This window comes from Peromyscus eremicus, chromosome 14 (genome assembly GCF_949786415.1).
Source record: "Peromyscus eremicus chromosome 14, PerEre_H2_v1, whole genome shotgun sequence".
NCBI classification, from domain to species: Eukaryota; Metazoa; Chordata; class Mammalia; order Rodentia; family Cricetidae; genus Peromyscus; species Peromyscus eremicus.
In genome coordinates this window covers 25,596,184-25,615,789 of record NC_081430.1, presented here as the reverse complement: position 1 = coordinate 25,615,789, position 19,606 = coordinate 25,596,184, and the positions used below count along the sequence as shown (strand labels likewise).

The 19,606-nt window shown below is 41.9% G+C and overlaps 1 non-coding gene across 1 annotated transcript; it reads left to right on the top strand.

The window, feature by feature from the left end:
- The first annotated feature begins 5,229 nt into the window (after positions 1–5,229).
- On the top strand, positions 5,230–5,335 carry LOC131924712 (U6 spliceosomal RNA). The gene has a single exon (XR_009383011.1). It is a non-coding gene; the product is annotated as a U6 spliceosomal RNA (small nuclear RNA).
- Positions 5,336–19,606: the final 14,271 nt, after the last annotated feature.

Here is a 19,606-nt window from a genome sequence, read left to right as displayed (position 1 = left end):
TCAGGTCAACTGTCATGACTGACAATGTCTGACAATGTTTGTGTCCCAGTAACCTTCAGTTCACTTAGTATTGGCCCCCAAACGCCAGAGCAGTGGTTCCACGGAGACACTAGAGCCTAAAACACAGGACAAATGATACTGTGCTGTGGCTAATCTATCATGCACCCCAACAAACTTACCTGGGGGTCAGAGAACAGAACAGCCACTATATTAAACATAGAGGTTAGGCAGTGGTAGCACACGCCTTTAATCCTAGCATTCTGGAGGCAGAGATTCATCCAGAGCTCTGTGATTTCAAGGCCACACTGGGAACAGCCAGGCATGGTGACACACACCTTGAATCCCAGGACTTGTGATCTCATGTCTTGCTTGGGAAAGACACATGCCTTTAATCCCAGGAAGTGATGGCAGGAAGCAGAAAGGTATGTAAGGTGTGAGGACCACGAACTAGAGCCCTTTCAGGCTTTTAAGCTTTTAGCAGCAGTTCAGCTGAGATCAATTCAGAGGACTCAGAGGCTTTCAGTCTGAGGAAACAGGATCGGCTGAGAAGTTGGCAAGGTGAGGTCAGCTGTGGCCTGTTCCATTTCTCTGATCTTTCATCATTCACCTCAGTACCTGGCTTCTGAGTTTTTTATTAATAAGACCGTTTAGCGATTCGTGTTCCACTGAGCTCAGCAGCAATGGTGCAGGGCACATGGCTGACATCATAGAGGTAAAGGTGTCTGTCTCAGCATCCTCTGGTGGTCTTGGATACACCCCTGCTGTGTATTTAGCACAGTTTTGATTTTGCTTTAACAAGCAGTCTACCAAGGTATCACCACATGATTAAGAACAGCTCCCAAAACCCAGTATGTTGAGAGAATTTTGTAACATTTGATTCAGGTTATGTTTAAATCAAGTTAACTTTCGGATCGAGAGGAACTTTACCCAAGTATTTCCAACATACACAGTTATGCAATTTCAAAAACATACTTTAAAAGCCAGAGAGTTTACTATAAGACTACCATCTAATGCTGAACTATTTCAAATTAGGGAACTATTTGGACAGAGAAGGGGTCTATCAAGAACAGCTAGACTTGACAAAAAAGAAGAAAACTACACCTTTGTGTTTTGCTGTAACTCAAACTTTTGATAAGAAGTGGTTCTGCGAACACTGGAAATATAGTTCATCTAATAACTATTCATTAGAAATGGGGAGGGCAGTGTTTAGCCAAGGTGACTGATGGGAAACAATCATAACCCAATTAGTATTCCAATAACAACTGGAAATATCAAATGCTCCAATCTTTTAAGAAACCACACACACACACACACATCTCAATTGCTATATGAGACATATAAATTGTCTGACATTTTTACTTTTAAAACTTAGCTAGATGCATCTGGCAGCTTTCTAAATGCCTGACTTTGTCTAATTCATTTACCTACACTTCCGCCTAACAGCAAGTGATGTAAGAGTTCAGCACTACAGGTTTTCTCAGTGAGCTCAGGCCCCGCCCGGGCTGCAGTCTGAGCACCGTGTGGAAAGGTAGATTAACGCCCAGAGTCAGAACCCAGCCAAGCAGATTGGAGAGTAATGGGGGAATCTGTGATGCCTTCTACCTCAGCTGCAATCAAAGCCACCCCTGCAAACGAGACAGCCAAGAGCCGAGAAAAGAGGAGAGTGCTTCCAGAAGCCACCTGTTCGCTTTCTTACCAAAAGTGACCACAGAATGCCATCCGAACAGGTGAATGTTACGCTCGTGAAGTATACAACAGCTCAGTTCATTTCCATGGATTCTTCTAAGATTGTCTCAGAATGACTCCAAGAAGTGCGTTTGTTTCCATTTTAGCTAGAGAGAGATTGCTAAAAAAAACTCTGCTGAGCATTTTGTTGCTGTTTCCCTGAGGGTGTCCATGCTTTGGGGTCACAGGGATTTACTGACGCCTCGGCTACGTGTGCTTTCTTTCTTGGTGTCGTGATTTTATTCCCCTTCCCCTTTGATTCTCCAGATATACCTCCGGGTTTGCCTATGACGTGCTCAGCGACAAAGCATTCAGAGATAGTTGATTCTTCCTTTTCAGAATACGCGTTCCGGTTAGACACCCAAATTCAAAGACCCTTTTCATTCTACCATACTCAAAAAGGTTAAAAAGAAGTATGTCCCTTGAAGTAGAAGCATTTTTACAAAAAAAAAATCACAATTTTGGAAATCAGAAATTAGATTTTATTTGCAGACGATACTGCTCTCCACGCTTTCTTTATGATCCCACGAAATCCTTTCTGTACAATCAGTTATACCTTTGTGATTGAAAGGTTTTTTGAATATTCACCACCAGACCCCTAAATAGTTAATGTTTTAAGCCTGTGTCTTGGGGCGATTGCAGTCACAGGTTCTGTTTTAAATTAAACACCTAATTATAAGGCAGCCGCTCATAACGAGCAATGTACATAAATCAAAATGGAATAATGGGGTCCCTACATATGTCCCCCTTTCTCACAAAGTTTTTGGAACATTCTCTAGGACCAGAAAAAAAAAAAAAAACTGAAATTTGTCAATGGGCAAACCCGCAGGCAGGTATTTTTGCTGACTATGCAAATCAGTCGCCAATCCGAGCGGCGTGTTTTGGTGCGAGCGAACACGGCAGTTGGCACGTGCTTTCTAGCAATGCCCTATGAGACTCTGTGTCCTCGCAGGCCGTGTCGCAGCTCTCACTGGCATTACTGCGCTTCCTTCTGGCAAGGATCTAACTCCATCCAGACTAGGAGGGAAAAAAAAAAAAAGTCTCAACCTTTGGGTGAAAAGTGAGTGCTTTCAGAAAATCCCATAAAAAAAAAAAAAAAAAAAAAAAAAAAAGACTCCACACATAATGGGGCTTTTAACTGCTCCCTAAGCCATTTTTCTTCTTCTTCAGGTTGGAGGTTACAAGGTACTTTTAAAAATGGTTTTAACACTTGCCGGTCACTGAGAAGATTAAAGGCATAAACGGCTGAGGCTGGATGGCAAGGCCGCTACCAAAGGCTTCGCACCACCCCTGCGTCGACGACGCCTCCTTTTCATTTCTCCGCATTCAGAAGCTTACAAACAAGATTGGAAATGTTCAAGATTCATCCAGGCCTGGTGCAGAGCCAGTGCATGTCACGTGCCGTCGGAAAGGGAGAGTGAGGCGCAGGGCTCGGCGTCCTCTAGCCTTAGGGACGTTGTGGCACATTTGTCTTTCCCATCTGTAAAGTGGGGATAAGAGGTAGCTCTGGAGAATAAAGCATGACCGGGTGAGTGAATGAATGAAACTGTATCTTCAAACGGTGTGAAGTTCGACTTAATTTAAGTGGGGGCGGGGAGGAAGCACCTTGAATGCACTGAGCGCTTCCATGGACGCAAGAGGAATAAAATCTCCCCTCTTTCGCTCTGAGCAAATTAAGTAACGATCATGTGTGTTAAATACGTGTACACGGTTCTATCGTAAAAAAAAAAATTGTGTGGTTTCACCCAGGGGCTTCTTTCTCTCAAATGAAATCCTGCATGGAAGTACTCGGTAAAAATGAGAGTGTTAGCACTAAGTGCTTACCTGGGACCCAGCAGCATAAACCCTATTTTATAAATGAAAAAGAAGTCAAGGCAGAGACACTAAGATATTAGATATGATGGAGGGGGAGGAGGGGGCAGACTGTAGCCGAAGGTTTCCCCAGTCCTGCCCTGCTGCTTCGTCCCTCAGCTGCTTATAAAATAATCATTCAGAGGTTTAATATTAATTACCAATTGCATGGCCTATGGCAGGCTTCTTGCTAGCTAGCTCTTATAACTTGACCCATTTCTATTAATCTATGTTTTGCTGTGTGTTCTGTGGCTTACCAGTCTTCTGGCATGTCGTTCCTTGGACAGCAGGCTGGAGTCCCTCTTTCTGCCTTTGCTTTTCCTCTTCCTGTCTCTCTCTTGGATTTTCCTGCCTGGTTCCATCCTGACCTGCCATAGGCCAATGCAGCTTTACTTATTAGCCAATGGGAGTAACACATATTCACAGCGTCCAGAAAGACATCCCACAGCAGGAGACACTGAGGTCATCCGGCCTCCACGCTTGTGCACCTCCTCCACAGTGCAGCAAGCAAAGGCTGGTGATAATAATGCTGCTTTTTCCCTGTGTCCAGCTCCGATTGTCATTCTGAGTTAGAAAGCCGAAGCAAATCTTGTTTCATTCGAAAAGGGCTCTTTCTAAGTTGCTTATGCAGCACTTACTATTTTTTTATTTTATTTGCTTTATTCGTTATTGTCATTATTTTATTTTGTTTTGTTTTTAAGGAAGGGTATCACATAGCCCAGGTTGGCCTTGAACTCACTACATAGCCAAGGCTAGCCTTGAATTTTCCTGCCTCAGCCTTCCAAATGCTGGGACTGCAGATGTATGAAGTAAATACCATACCCTAAAAGAAATTGTTCATATTCCTATTTTGTTGCTCATATGAGTGTAACAAATGTTATATACATCACATCAATACACAAAATAGTTAGATTTGGGGAGTTTAGTAATTATCAATTAACAATATTTGAATTTAGGGCCAGAGAGATAGTTGAGAAGAAAGGTTCATTCAGGTCCCAGGAAAGAGAGAAACAATTCACATGAGTTATCCTCTGTCCCCTACACATAGGACAGCTTGAACACGTACACACACACACACACACACACACAATTAATAAAAATAATTTAATTTAAATGAAAAACAGCATTTACATCTATGACACCAGAAAATATTAGCACCGGTAGCACTTTGTATTCAAATCAAGATGTACTTGCCAGTTCTACATGGGAATTTTTCTCTTCCGAAATCTTGTTAGTATAAAAATAACAAGTATATGAACAGCCAAACGTCTCATCAGATAATTTTAGTTAAGAACTTACAAGGCCTAGGGCTACAGGTGAGGCTACGTGGTCCAGCCCTTTCTGACAGTGCTAAAGGCCTTGGCTTTGCTCTCCAGGCCCACACAAAGGAAAATAATTTCTAAAACTCACATTTTTTTTTCAAACATGCTTTTCTGTTCTATTTGTGTTTGTTTATTTAAAATAGGGTCTTGCCTTGGTGTCAGGAAGTCCTGAAATTACAGGCATTCACCACCACACCTGGCTTCAAAGACGAATCTTGTGACTTTGTCACGGTAGTGATTCAGTCTATTACTCCTTTGTGAGATAAGGGAACACCAGAAAAGAAGATCAAACTAAGTATTTTGATTTCTTTTAAAATTTAAGCAGATGAATATCCTTTGGCAGCACATGCACTAAAATTGGCATAATATAGAGAAAATTACCATGGCTCCTATGCAAGGATGACACAAAAATGCACAATAAAGTGCTCCACATTTTTCTTTAAAAAGAGAAAAAGTTAAGCACATGAAAGACCACCCTGACCATTTTTAAGGCTACTTCTAACTTCAAAAACAAATTTTGAGAAAAACCTAATGTGCAAATATTCATTCACTACAATTTATGCTCCAGAGTATTGGAATTGATTTTGCAGCCTCGGATTTTTAGGAAGGACTAAACCATTGCTAGAGCAACCCGAGTCTTACGGGAATGATGGGCTGGGACCACGGAGCCTTGCAGGACAGTGCCGGCAAAATACTCTCTGCTATCAAAATATTTTCCTCATTCTGCCGTTACAGTTACTCCGAAGTCATTTTTAAAAAAGATTCAAAGCTGTGTTTTGAAGAAACTTAGTATGAACTTGACTAACAATGGTCTAAATACATTTTAGGATTACTCTCTGGAGAAATTGCAGCATTTCACGCAAACGGTACCCACTTTACTCGGGTGAAATGAAAATCCCGATTCTGCTCCTCTTTGCATGTCTGTTTAAAACCTCAAACCAGAAGAGTGGGTCATGTCTGGGGACGTTTCCTTTCTTAATCTTCTTCACTCTTCCACTCTGTTTCTAAAGGAATACTTAGTGTTAACAATTTCACTTGAATCTGAAAAGAATTGAACTGGTTTTCCAGAATGAGGTAAAGATTGCCCACGGAGAGTGTTTTGGCGGCTACCTTTAAATACGCAAGGATCTGTACGGGCGGCACACCTAGAGTTAGTGCAGATAAGCTTTGGTTCTTTGAGATAGAAATGATGTCATTGTGATATCGGTAAGAAAGATGCACAGGATGCACCTTCCGCTCTTCTCTTTGGTTAAGCACAGTGTTCTTTGTAGCATTTATTACACTGAGAATGCTAAAGACATTAGTGAATTTCTCACATGGTGACAACAGAAATGTCTGGTTTTGTTTTGAGTTCAAATGGTTAACTATGCACAATAGTGTTTTGTGCAACCTACAATTGAGGTGTGAAAATTAAGGCATTTGGTAACAATTGTTAGCATATCATTTCTATGAAAAGAAGAGAAAGTATCGGGTCCCTGGTTTTATAAATGGGAATTAAAACTTGCACATCAATCAAGCCAAGAAATGTCAATATTTAAAAATAAGTAAAATAAATGGTTCCTGTGTGACAAGCATGGTCCTTTTTTAGAAAAATTATTTGAGTAATTCCTTATAACACACAGATGAAGACACACACACACACACACACATATGAAAAAACGTTTTACAACACACTCAATGTCACAGACAGAATTCGAAGTCTACTACAATGTACAATGCCAGCTTCTAAAACTGTTCCTTGTTCAACAGTTAAGGAAATAATGAAAAGCATCAGTTTCTCTTACACTCTGACTACAAAAATTTAGAGATTTCCAGTATATGCTAAATATGTATTACTCATAGATATTTATTAAGTCCCTTCTATGCTCTATAGACACTGGATTAAGGGTGTTAGGGGAACAGCCTGCCTCCAATGATCCATATATAGTGTGTAACCTCCACTAATAAGTGCTCTATGTATCCTCCAAATATAACCTTCCCAGCATTCTTAAGAGTTGTGTTGAAAGGTCTTTGGGAAGAAAATGGTTCACTTTGCCCCGAGTCCCATGTTTGAGCTGAGTCACCAGATAACTAACTGCACCTGAGGGACTAGAGATAACTCATTCTGTACGGCTGAACTTCTGATCCCTTGTGACCTTGTGTTTTGCTCAAAAACCTGGTCAGGTTGGCTCGTGAGGGTTTTCTCCACATCTGCTCTCTAATTTCCCAACTTGTAGAGCTTCCCCTATGATGGGGGCAGCAAGAGGGTAAGAGAGAGGATTCACCAGCCGCTGTGAGACGAAAACACAAGTTTCTTGTTGGAGGCCACCCTTAGCTCCGAAAAAGCCTCAGAACTTTACAATATTGGTTGCTTCACCATGGTCACTTACTTCATGACAGTTTATTTTTTTCAAAACCAGCAAGGCAGAGGGTCTCTCACCTCAGAGAGAGCACCGTTCGTTTGTTCCTCTTTTAAAAGCTCTTCACCTGTAAAATCAAGCCCATCCTGATAATCTTTCGAAAGACTTAAAACCAGTTGATTTGGTGTATTAGCAATATCTAAATAATACAGACATAGGCCCCACCCACATTCAAGGCAAAAAGAAAACTTATGTCATGACCACATTGCGGGGGGGGGGGGGGGGGGGGGGGGGGGGGGGGGGGGGGGTTAGGAAACCTAGCTACCCAGCAAGTCCTCTCAACAGGAGCCATATAAAGACCCCGATGAAGAGAGCCTCAGACATGTTTTGCACGCATAGACGCACACATAAATTTCATTTACAAAGTGACTTTTAGAAAGCCAGAAAATTATCATTGTGGTCCTTTATTTCCATACCTTTAAAACTAAACTCTAATAACCCTCAAAGAAAGTATTTTTAAATGGTTTGTTTTGGCCTGGTTTGGTTTGAGTTTTTTTGTTTATTTTTGTTTTTGTTTTGTTTTGTGTTTGTTTTGTTTTGTTTTGAGACAAGGTCTTGGTCTATAGAATAGGCTGTCCTGGAACTCACTATGTAGCCCAGGCTGGACACAGACTCTTAGGAATCCTCTTGCCTCAGCTTCCTGAACACTGTGGTTACAGGCATGAGCCAACACACACAGCAAGTTTCAAATACTTTGACTTTAAAATAAAAATTGCTCCAAATATGCCAAATACTGGGCTTGTTACACCCAAGACCAAACTAAATTTTTTTTAAAATATGAATTATTTAATATTAAAATTATATAGGATACACATAAGCAGCATTTTATGACTTGGAAATGAGATGAAGAATACTATTACTGATGAAATTTATGTTGTATTTTATAGTTTACTATCAAAATAAGTGTTTAAATGTATATGTACATGCAGGCTAGCTTGTTAAATGTAATGGTATTGTTTTCAAGGATAGACATTTAACAAGTATCATGCAAGATCTTCATCTTGGTTTGAATGCTAATGTGGCAAAAATGAAAGTCACACACACACATACACACACACACACACACATACACACACACACACACACACACACACACACACACACACACACACACAAGGGTGTCAGCTGAGCCCAGGGGCACTGCCGTCAGGGTTGAAATGCAGAAGCAACTCAATAGCCATCCTGAACAACGTTCTTCCCAGACTGGCTCTGACCGGAAGTGGCAGCCCCTTGTCTCATGACATGCCATAAATGTACATAATAAAAGGAGAAAGAAGAAAAGGTAATGCCCACTGGCTTTTTTGTATCTACTACCCTGTTGCACCTTTAGAAGCATCAAAATGTCACAAAAGCGACCAGAACTATAATTTTAGGTTCTCTGTCAGCCACCGTGTGGTTTAGCTGAAATTAGAGGCCCCTGACAATCGAGGGCAACCAGAAGGAAGTGGATGCAGAGCACACTTACACACTGCCAGCGAGGTGATTTCTCTCCTTTCGGACTGAGATGCACTGGGAACTCAATCTCCAGAATCAGTTTCTTTAACTCATGGGTAAAAACTTAGAGAAAAAAAAAATCCCAAATTTCCAGTATCCCTGAAATACAAATTTCGTGGACAGTCTCTGCAATCCAGAATTCCCAAAGCACCAGTGACTCTCCAGTGTTCCATATCGTAGTCATGGGTGATGGTATTTGCAACAAAGGAAACACAGTAACAGTGATTTCACAGAGCAAACCTTGAGCTTCTTTCTCTCATGTGGACACACCCAGGGTTCATGGGGTTGCCAGGCATCCAAACAGGTTAGGGATCACCTCGATGTGCTTGCTTTCCAGAACTCTGTGACATGCACACTGCCTGCTGAATGTCTGGAAGGAAATGAGTCAGCACAATGAGACAATTCCGGGTGTCTACACATTCTGTCAAAGTGAGCAATGCAAAGTGTTTGACACTGTTGTTTCTATAACACCAAAAGAAAGAAACAAGATTTTGAAATCTGCTTTTGGTCTAGAACACTTGACTCCTTGCATAATAACCAAGGACAATTGCATAGCAACACTGCCTCATGTCATTTGAAGGAAACCATTGAGAGAAACATGGCTTAGTGACCTTGACCTTTCATGGCTTCAAAATTAATATTTTACATTTAAAAGATAGTCTGAAGATCTTCATCTCAGTCACTACCCATTCCTAGTTGAAGAATGAACTGATAGGTGTGGTAGTTTAAATAAAAATGGTCCCCATAGGTACAAATATTTTCAGGCTTAGTCCCCAGTTGATGAACTATTTGGAGAAGATTAGGAGGTGTGGCCTTGTCAGAGAAGGTGTGTCATTGGGGGTGGGCTTTGAGGTTTCAAAAGCCCATGCCAGACCCAGTGTCACTCTCTCTGCCTGCTTCCCGCTAATCAAAATAGCTCTCAGCTACTTCTTCAGCACCATGTCTGCCTATGTACCACCATGCTTCCTGCCATGATGATAATGGACTGACCATCTGAAACTGTATGCCAGCCCTCAACTAAATGCTTCCTTTTATAAGAGTTGCCCTGGTCATGGTGTCTCTTCACAGCATGTGAACAGTGACTAAGACACTATCTAAGTGCATAGTTTGGTAGTTTGGACATATATACACAGACATGGAATCACCACTATAATCTCTCATCATGATACAAGACAATTTGAGGATGTCTTTGAGAGGGATGAGGTTTTTCAACACTCAGGTGGGCTTTAAATCAGGAGTTAGGTGCCATGTGCTCAGGTCACACAAAATTTCTTCTGAGTCAGTGGCTTCAGGGTGTCTTGGAAATTCAAAGAAGGAAATTCACAGACAGAGAAGATGAATATTAAAGTTTTTTCATTCATAGGTGAGAGCATAAGAGGGGAAGAGCTCCTTTAGATTTGTAGCAAGAGGGGTCCCCAGGGCTTGGGTGCCATCAAGGTGCTTTTCTCAGAGTCTTTTCAAGGACTTATGGCAGAAGCTGGGGTGAGGCTTGGGAAAGGGAATGAACTGGTTAGTCCATTGGCCCAACTCTGGGGTGTCCAGGTGCCTTCTCTAGGATTCGGTTCTCACCTATAACGTCCAGGAAAAGGTAAGAGATAATGATCAACCAGGAATCAGAAGACTCTTTGGCATCCCTGGCCTCCAGCAAGAGCTTTATAGGCAATATGTAAAATTATGTTCAACATTTACACAAACTACAAAGCTATTTTCCAAAATGGATATACTAGTTTACATTCCCCTTATACATGTGAGAATTTTAGTGCCTTCAAATCTTAGCCAACTCTTGACAGTATCTTTTAAATTTTAGGCATTCTGAAGATGTGTAGTAGTATCTCATTGTAGTTTTAATTTGCAGGTCTTCAGTTATTAATGATATTGAGCATCTTTTCAGGTGTTTATATGCTACCTCCATGTGTTTGTGGCTATGTCTCTGTAAAATCTTTGGCCTATTTTTAAGTTGAACTGTTCATTCTTCATCAAATGTATGCTCTGGAAATATTTTCTTCCAGTATATGGTTTATACTTTCATTCTCTTATATTGTATTTTGAAGAGTAAAAGTTTTTCATTTTGAGGAATTCCAATTTTAAAAGTTTTAGTTTTGTTGTTTCACATTTGTTGAAACTTTACTAACTTTAGATTTGTATTAAATGCATGATCCATCTTTAATTAACGTTCATATATGGAACAGATAGTAATCAAAGTATCTTAAGTTTAGATGATAGATAGATAGATAGATAGATAGATAGATAGATAGATAGATAGAATGAGAGACAGATAGATAGGTAGATAGATAGGTAGATAGATAGATAGATAGATAGATAGATAGATAGATAGATAGATAGATGATAGAAAATTACTCCAGAATCCTTAGTTTAAGAGGTTTTTCTTCTCTAATCAAATGCTTATGCCCTTTCTCCACAATTAATTGTCTGCCACACAGTACTGTCATAGACCTTGGAAAAATCAAGCTGATCTGGAGACTCTTTACTAAGAGCTAGCTCTCAAAGTGTTAGCTCCCATAGTGCTGTGCAAGCTGCCAACAGAGAAAAGTTATCTGCAATCCTATCCCCTGTACAGCCTGAGAACCACAACAAAGACAGACTGGCAAGGTATCACCAATGGTACAATAGTGACATTTCTATCTTGGGGACAACAAATAGCTATACCTAATTGGACCTAAAGCCCACTCAATTGGAGAGAACTTGTGTGTGATAAACCAAGCCAAGAACCCATCATGGCTGGAGAGGTCATAGGCCCTAGAAGAGAACTTACTACTGCCATATTGCCAAAGTGATACAGCTTCCAACTGCCTTCTCAATAGTTATCCTTGTATGTACTAGTTAAGTGCAGCTCTCACACCTCCTCAAAGAAGCTTATTTTTGCAGCAGGTAGAGACCATTAGAGAGACACACAACTGATCAAAATGCAGAGATCATGAGGTGCCCAGCCACAAAAGGGAACTCTACAACAAGCCCCCTAACCTAAGGCTCAGAGAGCAGTGCAGAAAGTGGGGAATATTTCAGAAGCCTGAGGAACAGGTGACTGCTGCATGATAGTTTCTTCTGGAAAAACAGGGATGTTGTTTCCATGAACTCTCAAGAGTATTGTTGCCAGTATAAGACCTGCAAAGACAACACCAATTGACATGCCAACGTTGATGGAGGAAAAATGCTGAGAGCAGAAAAAACAGTCTCCTCCCTTCCCCCAGGGACAATACCCCAATCTTAGGCAACATTAATTGGACACAGTGGGTTTTACATATACACTTAGATGTGTACAAAGATATATAGATACCATAAAAACATATAGAAGAGGTCATTGGGGCTAGAAGGGTGGTACAGAGGTTATGAGCACTAATGGTCTTGCAGAGGGCCCAAGTGTAATTCCCAGGACCCACCTGGTGGCTCACAACTCTGTATCTCCAGTCCCAGGGGATCTGGCACCCTCTTATGACCTCTATTGGCACTGCCTGCATGTGGTGCATAGACATACATGTAAGTAAAACACACACATAAAATAAAAGTATTTTTTAAAAGAGGTTGTGGTAGTTTGAATGTAATTGGCCCCCCATAAACTCATAGGGAATGGCACTAATTGGTGTGGCTTTGTTAGAGCAGGTCTGACCTTGTTGGAGGAAGTATGTCACTTTAGGATGTGGGTTTTGAGGTCTTCTATGCTCAAGCTATGCCCAGTGTCTCAGTTCACTTCCTGTTGCCTGCAGATCAAGATGTAGGACTCTCAGTTCCTTCTCCAGCACCATGTCTGCCTGCATGACATCATGCCCCATCATGATGATAATGGATTAAACCTCTGAAACTGTAAGCCACTCCATTAAGTGTTTTTCTTTATAAGAGTTGCTGTAGTGACAGTGTCTCTTCACAGCAATAGAAACCCTCACTAAGACAGAGGTCATTAGTTCAAGAGGATGGTTGGGGGAACATGGGAGGAATTAGAGAGGAAGAAGGAACTGTAAAAGATACAAATACAGCATACTCATGTATCAAAAAAAGTGATTGTCTGCATAAATGTGGATATACTTCTGACCTTTATTGTATTTCATTAGTGTATATTGGTAGACTAAAATAATGGATTTTTATAAGATCTTCAAGCATGCATATAATGTACTTTAGCCATATCCATCCTACCCATTACACTCTGCTGTCCCCTTGCCCTACCCCTTTCCCAAATAGACCCTGTGCTGGTTGTTTTTCATCAACTGGACACAAGCTGGAGTCATTGGGGAAGAGGAAACTTCAACTGAGAAAATGCCCCCATCGGACTGGATAACTGTGCAGCAAGTCTGTGGGGCTTTTTTTTTGACTGATGATTGGTGTGGAAGATCCCATCCCAAGGAAGGTGGTGCCTAGACAGGTGGACCTGGGGAAGAAAACAAACTGAGCAAGTCAGAATGGGCAAGCTAGTAGGCAGTGTTCTCCATGGTCCCTGCTTCAGTTCCTGCCTTGAGTTCTTGCCTTTGCTTTTTCTTCTGATGGACTACTGTCTGTAAGCCAAACATACCCTTTCCTCCCTTAGTTGTTTTGGTCATGGTGTTGATGTTTTATCACAGAAACAGAAACCAAACTAAGACATCCCTCATCTGCTTTTGTATCTTCTTCTGAAATCTAGATTCTGTATATGAGAGAAAATATTTATCTTTCTGACAACGATGCTTGAATCAAATTTGCTTGAGATAGATCTTTAGTTCTATGCATTTTCCCACAAATAACATAATTGTATGCTTCCTTATGACTGAATAAAACTCAATTGTGGTTCATTGCTCTTTGCTTCCTGGCTGGAAATATAATGTAACCAGCCTCCTCACACTTCTGCTGGCATGCTTCTCAGCCGTGGTGGACTGTATCCCTTCTTTATGTATTTCATCTATATGGATGGTTTATCTGCATCAGATTCCATGGGACTACAACTATAAATGGTTGTGAGCCACCATGAACTCAGGACCTCTGGAAGAGCAGGCAGTGCTCTTAAACTCTGAGTCATCTCTCCAACCCCTGTATCTTGAACAGTGAACTATAATGAACCTTCTTCCTCAAAGTTGCTTCTGTCAAGTGCTTTTGTCACAGCCTTGAGGAAAGTAACTAATACAAAAAATTGGTACCAAGAAGAGGTGTCATTGCTATGAGAAACACGCCTTAATAAACGTGGATGTGAAGATGTATCTATTGTACTCTGATTTAGACTCCCTTGGGACTATATTCTCCATCCTCTATTGGTCTATTTATCTTTACCCTAAGGCCCACAATGTCTTGATTGCTGCAACTTCATAATAATCCTTGACCAAGGATCATATTGACCCATGAACTTCGGGGTTACTCCAAAATTGTTTGGGCTGCTCTATATCCTTTGCATTTCTATAAGAACCTGGAGATCAGCTGTTTTATTTGTATAAGACTTTGTGCTGAGGTTTTTTTTCAAGGCAGAATCTCACTATATAGCTGAAGTTAGCCTCAAACTCATGACCTGCTTCCCTCTCTGTCCCCAGTGCTGGGATTACAGGCATGTGTCACTACCCAGATTGTGCTTTTTTTTTTTTTTTTTTTTGGTTTTTCGAGACAGGGTTTCTCTGTGTAGCTTTGCGCCTTTCCTGGAACTCACTTGGTAGCCCAAGCTGGCCTCGAACTCACAGAGATCTGCCTGGCTCTGCCTCCCAAGTGCTGGGATTAAAGGCGTGTGCCACCACTGCCCGGCTATTTTTTTAATAGAACAGATACCATTTGAGAAGATTTTATATTGTAACCATATTGAATCTGTATTAACAATATTGATGCATCTTTTTACTTAAATCTTTAATTTCTTTTAGCAATGCTTGCCCATATTTTGTCAAATTTATTTCTAAATGTTTCATAGTTTGAATGGTGTGTAAATGGTCTTATCTAATTCAGTTTCCAATTTATGTAAAAATATAATATATTTTATAATAGAATATATAGTATAAATTATAGCATATAAACTGGAGATCTTTCACTCTTTAATCTTGTAAAATTCTAATTTACCATCATTTTATAAAATCCACCAGATTTTCTGTTTTGGACAACCACATCTTCAGCTAATGAGACCATCTGAGTTCTTCATCTCTTTTTTCTTTATTTTTTGAAAATATCATACATGTATAAGATGTTTCTTGATCATATTCACCCTTACTCCTGCCTCTGACTTCCCCTGGGACTCCCATCATGTCTCCACCCCAACTTCATGTCTTCCTTTTATAATTTTTCATTTATTTATTTCCATTTTTTACCTACTGTGCCCAGTTAGTGCTGCCCATATATATGCACATTGGCAAAGGTCATCCATTAGGGAATGCACAGCCTTCCGATGGCCACACTACTAAAGAAAAGGGACCTTCCCTCCCCCAGCAGCCAGCAACTGTCAATAGCTCCTCATTAGGGGTGGGGGTCTCAAGAAACTCCCACCCCACTACAATTGTTAATTGGCTTGATCTTGTAAGAGCCTCATGCAGGTAACACTGCTACTGTAAGTCCCTATGAGCAACAGCCAGGCCATGTCCAGAGGACAGCATCTCACAGCTTCCTCCCCAACCTCTGGCTCTTACTTCCTTCTACCCCTTCTCCTACAGTATTTCCTGAATTTTCATGGGGATCATTATTAGGTCTTCTTTTCTATCAGTATGGCTTTTGTTTCTTTATCTTGCCTGATTTAGCTGACTAGTCCTTCTAGTGCCACATGACGTGTGGCATTGGAACAATACATGGAGAAATGCTGAGACCAGGACAAGCGTGTTGCTATGTCTACAATCTCAACACTTGGGAGTTGGAGGCAGGATGATCAGGAGTTCAAGGTCATCATCAGTTACATAGTGAGCTGGAAGCCAGACTGGGCTACTCTACCATGTCTTAAAAAAAACAGATAGATAGATGATAGATAGATGATAGATAGATAGATAGATAGATAGATAGATAGATAGATAGATAGATAGATATCAATAAATAATAAACATCACCACCAAAAGAGAAATTTTGAGAAAAGATGTGTTGTTTTGTCCCAGATTTTTGTAAGAATGAACTGAGTCTTGCTCATGAAATATGATGTTAGCCATAATTTTTTTTTCAGTGCTAGGATTTCAACCCTGGGTCTTGTGCATACCAGTGAAATGACTTAGGACTGAGCCATCCCTCCAATGGTAGATTTTTTTCATAGGCAACTTACTAAAGAAAGCATTTAATATGAGGCTTACAATTTCAGAGGGCTAGGGTCCATGACTGTCATGGCAGTAGGCAGGCAGGTATGATGATAAAGAAGTAGCTGAGAGTTTACATCTTGAGATACAACCATGAGTTGAGAGAGGACGAGGAATACCCCAAGTCTTTTGAAACCTCAAAGCCCACCTCCAGTGACACACCCCCCAATAAGGCCTTACTTCCTAATCCCAAACAGTTCCACCAAGTCTTGATCAAGAATTCAAACATATGAGCCTATGGGAGCTGTTCTCATTGAAGTCACCACAATGTTCTTTATCAGCTTAAGATATGACCCTGCGAAGAGATGGGGGAGAGGAACAGGAGGGACTGAGATGGCCAAGTGGAAGGAGGGACGGAGAGGGAGAGCATCATTAGGGGGCTAGGGAGAAACCTGGTGCTAGGGAAATCCCCAGGAATGCACAAGGATGACAGCAGCTAAGACTCCTAGCAATTGTGGAGAGGGTGGCTGAACTTACCTTCCTCTATAATCAGATCAGTGACTGCCCTAATTGTCATCATAGAACCTACATCCAGTAACTGATGGAAGCAGATGCAGTGATCCACAACCAAGCACTGGGCTGAGCTCCTAGACTTCAGTTGAAGAGAGTGAGGAGGGATCACGGGAGCAAGTGAGGTCAAGATCATGATGGGGAAACCACAGAGACAGCTGACCCAAGCTGGTGGGAGCTCATGGACTCTGGCCTGTCAGCTGGGGAACATGCATAGGACTGAACTAGGCCCTCTAAATGTGAGTGACAGTTATGTGACTAGATATGTCTGGGGAGCCCTGGCAGTGGACCAGGACTTATCCCGGGTGCATGAAATGGCTTTTTGGAACACATTCCCCAGGATGGGATACCTTGTTCAGCCTTGACACAGGGGGGAGGGGCTTGGTCCTGCCTCAACTTAGTATGCCAGACTTTGTTGACTCCCCAAGGGAGGCATGACCCTCTCTGAGGAGAGGATGGAGGATGGGATGGGGGAGGGAGGGGGAGTGAAAGAAGGAGAGGGAACGGGAACTGAGATTGGTACGTAAAATGAAAAAAAAACTTTTTTTAAATAAATTAGAAAATAAGATATGACACCTGGGTATTTACCAAGATGACTCCACATCCTACCACAGAGATATTTGCACCCTCATGTTGTTGGTAATTTATTCACTATGGCAAAAAAATGGAATCCACCTAGTTGTTCATAAACAGATGAATGGACAATGAAATTTAGTGTACGCATGCGTGTGTGTGCGTGTGTGTGTGTGTGTGTGTGTGTGTGTGTGTGTGTGTGCACAAGTGTGTACAGGAGTATAGTACAACTTTTAGAAATGAGAACATAAAAGGCTGAATATTAGGAGATAAGGAAAGAATGCATGTGGGCAGTGAATAGGAGATATGAGTGAGGATATAAAGCTAATTGTGTTTCTAGTTCTAACAGTCATGGATTTTTTGGTTTGGGTGGTAAACAACTGCATGAAAATATATGTGATTGTGTAAATATACCACATGTTCATTATCCATTCATTGCTTGATGGACATCTAGGCTGTTTCCAGTTTCTGGCTATTATGAGTAGAGCAGCAATGAACGTGAATGAGCATGTAGTACATGTAGCATGTAGAGCATGTAGCCCCAGGGGGAAACCTACTGCTATTAGTCTGCTAAAGGAACATAGCAATGAAATGACTCCTAATGATGTATTGCTCTACCCATAGGCCAGTATATCGTCCAACCCTCATCAGAGAAGCTTCTTCTTGTAATAGATGGTAGTCAACACAGAGACACATAGCTGGACAATGTGCAGAGAGTGAAAGACTTTGGCATGCTCAGTCCTAAATGAGATATCTTTATCAAGCCCCTCCCCTCAAGGCTCAGGGATCTATGTGGAAGAGGAGGCAGAAGGTTGTAAGAGCCAGAGAAGGTGGATGACTCAACAACACACAGGACTATGACACAGAGACTGTGACAGTACACATAAGACCTTCACAGGATCAAACCAGGAAACATTCCACCACAGAGAAGAGGAAGTGGACACAAAATCTCAGGCCAACCAAGAAGTTGTTTGCAATTGCTACTTGCCTGGAAATGGAACATTGTTTTCTCCAGTGGAGTGTCACTAGGTATATCAACCACACTCCAGGACAGGCTCCATGTTCAGGAATAGTTGACCACAAGACAGACTCCATGTTTTGTGTGTGTGCTTTTTGTTTTGTTGTTGTTGTTTTGTCTTAGTGTTGTTTTGTCTGTTTGGGCCTTTGTTTTCTCTTTGTTTTATGGTTTTTTGAGAGAGATAGAGGCAGACTGGGAGAACATGAAGCTAGGTAGTAGGGAGGTGGGGATGACCTACTTGCACACTAGTGTAGTAGGCAGAACAATCATGTAGACAGCTGTGGTAGGAGGTGCTGAAAAGGAGGAGGCAGGACATTCACAAGTTTGTGGCCAGCCTGGTCTACACCTTGAAATGGCTCAGCAGTTAAGAGCTCTCGCTGCTCTTCCAGAAGACCTGAGTTCCGTTCCTAGCACCCACACCAGGCAGTTCACAACCACCCATAACTCTAGTTCCAAAGAATCTGATCCCCTCTTCTGGTGGGCACCCACACACGTGTGACATACACAGACACGCACACATACATGTAAATAAAAACAAATCGTTTAAATAAATAGAAGGATAACTACACCTGATGCTATTCAGGATGTCTGTGCTAACGAGATCAAACTGGAGGTTTTTGTTGGTGGTGTGTGTTACTGGGAATTGAACCCAAGAAAGTGTATTGCTGAGCTTTTTTTTTACTTTGCACTGATGCTCTAATGAAATGAGATCTTTGGAAACCTTGGCTTGGGGCAAATGTATTTTACCTGCAGGACAGTTAAGCCTGCCTAGAGACTAGAAAACAGACTATAGATAGAACCTCCCAAAATCCTAATTCCTGGAGTTAATGGATATGTTAGATTGTATGGCAGAGTAATGAAGGTTGAAGTCAGATGACCTAGAAATAGGGAGTGATCCCAGATCATCCGGTGACTGCAGTGTAACCACAATTTTAAAGTAGACGTGACAAGAGAAGAAGGAGCAAAGGTGCTCCGCTTCTGTGCTCTGCTGTGCCCCGCTGCTGTGCTGTGCTGCTGTGCTCCGCTGCTGTGCCGTGCTCTGCTCCGCTGCTGTGCTCTGTTCCGCTGCTGTGCTCCACTGCTGTGCCCCGCTGCTGTGCTCCGCTGCTGTGCTCTGCTGTGCTCTGCTGTGCTCTGCTGCCATGCTCTGCCGTGCTCTGCCATACTCTGCTGTGCTCCACTGCTGTGCTCCACTGCTGTGCTCCACTGCTGTGCTCCGCTGCCGTGCTCCACTGCTGTGCTCTGCCGTGCTCCGCTGCCGTGCTCCACTGCGGTGCTCTATGGACTGGAAAGTGTAGGGAGCAGGCCATTCTTACTGTCCCAGGACAGAAGGAGAGCACGTGGCCCTGTACGGAAGCCCACGGGAACCACATCAGAACAGCGCTGCACAGACTGTAGGGTAAGAGCCTGCTCTTCCCCAAGCCTCTGTGCCCTGAGTCGTTCGTGCAACAGCGGCCAGAATCACACAGCTCTCTTCTGTCTGCCTTCAAGGGTCTC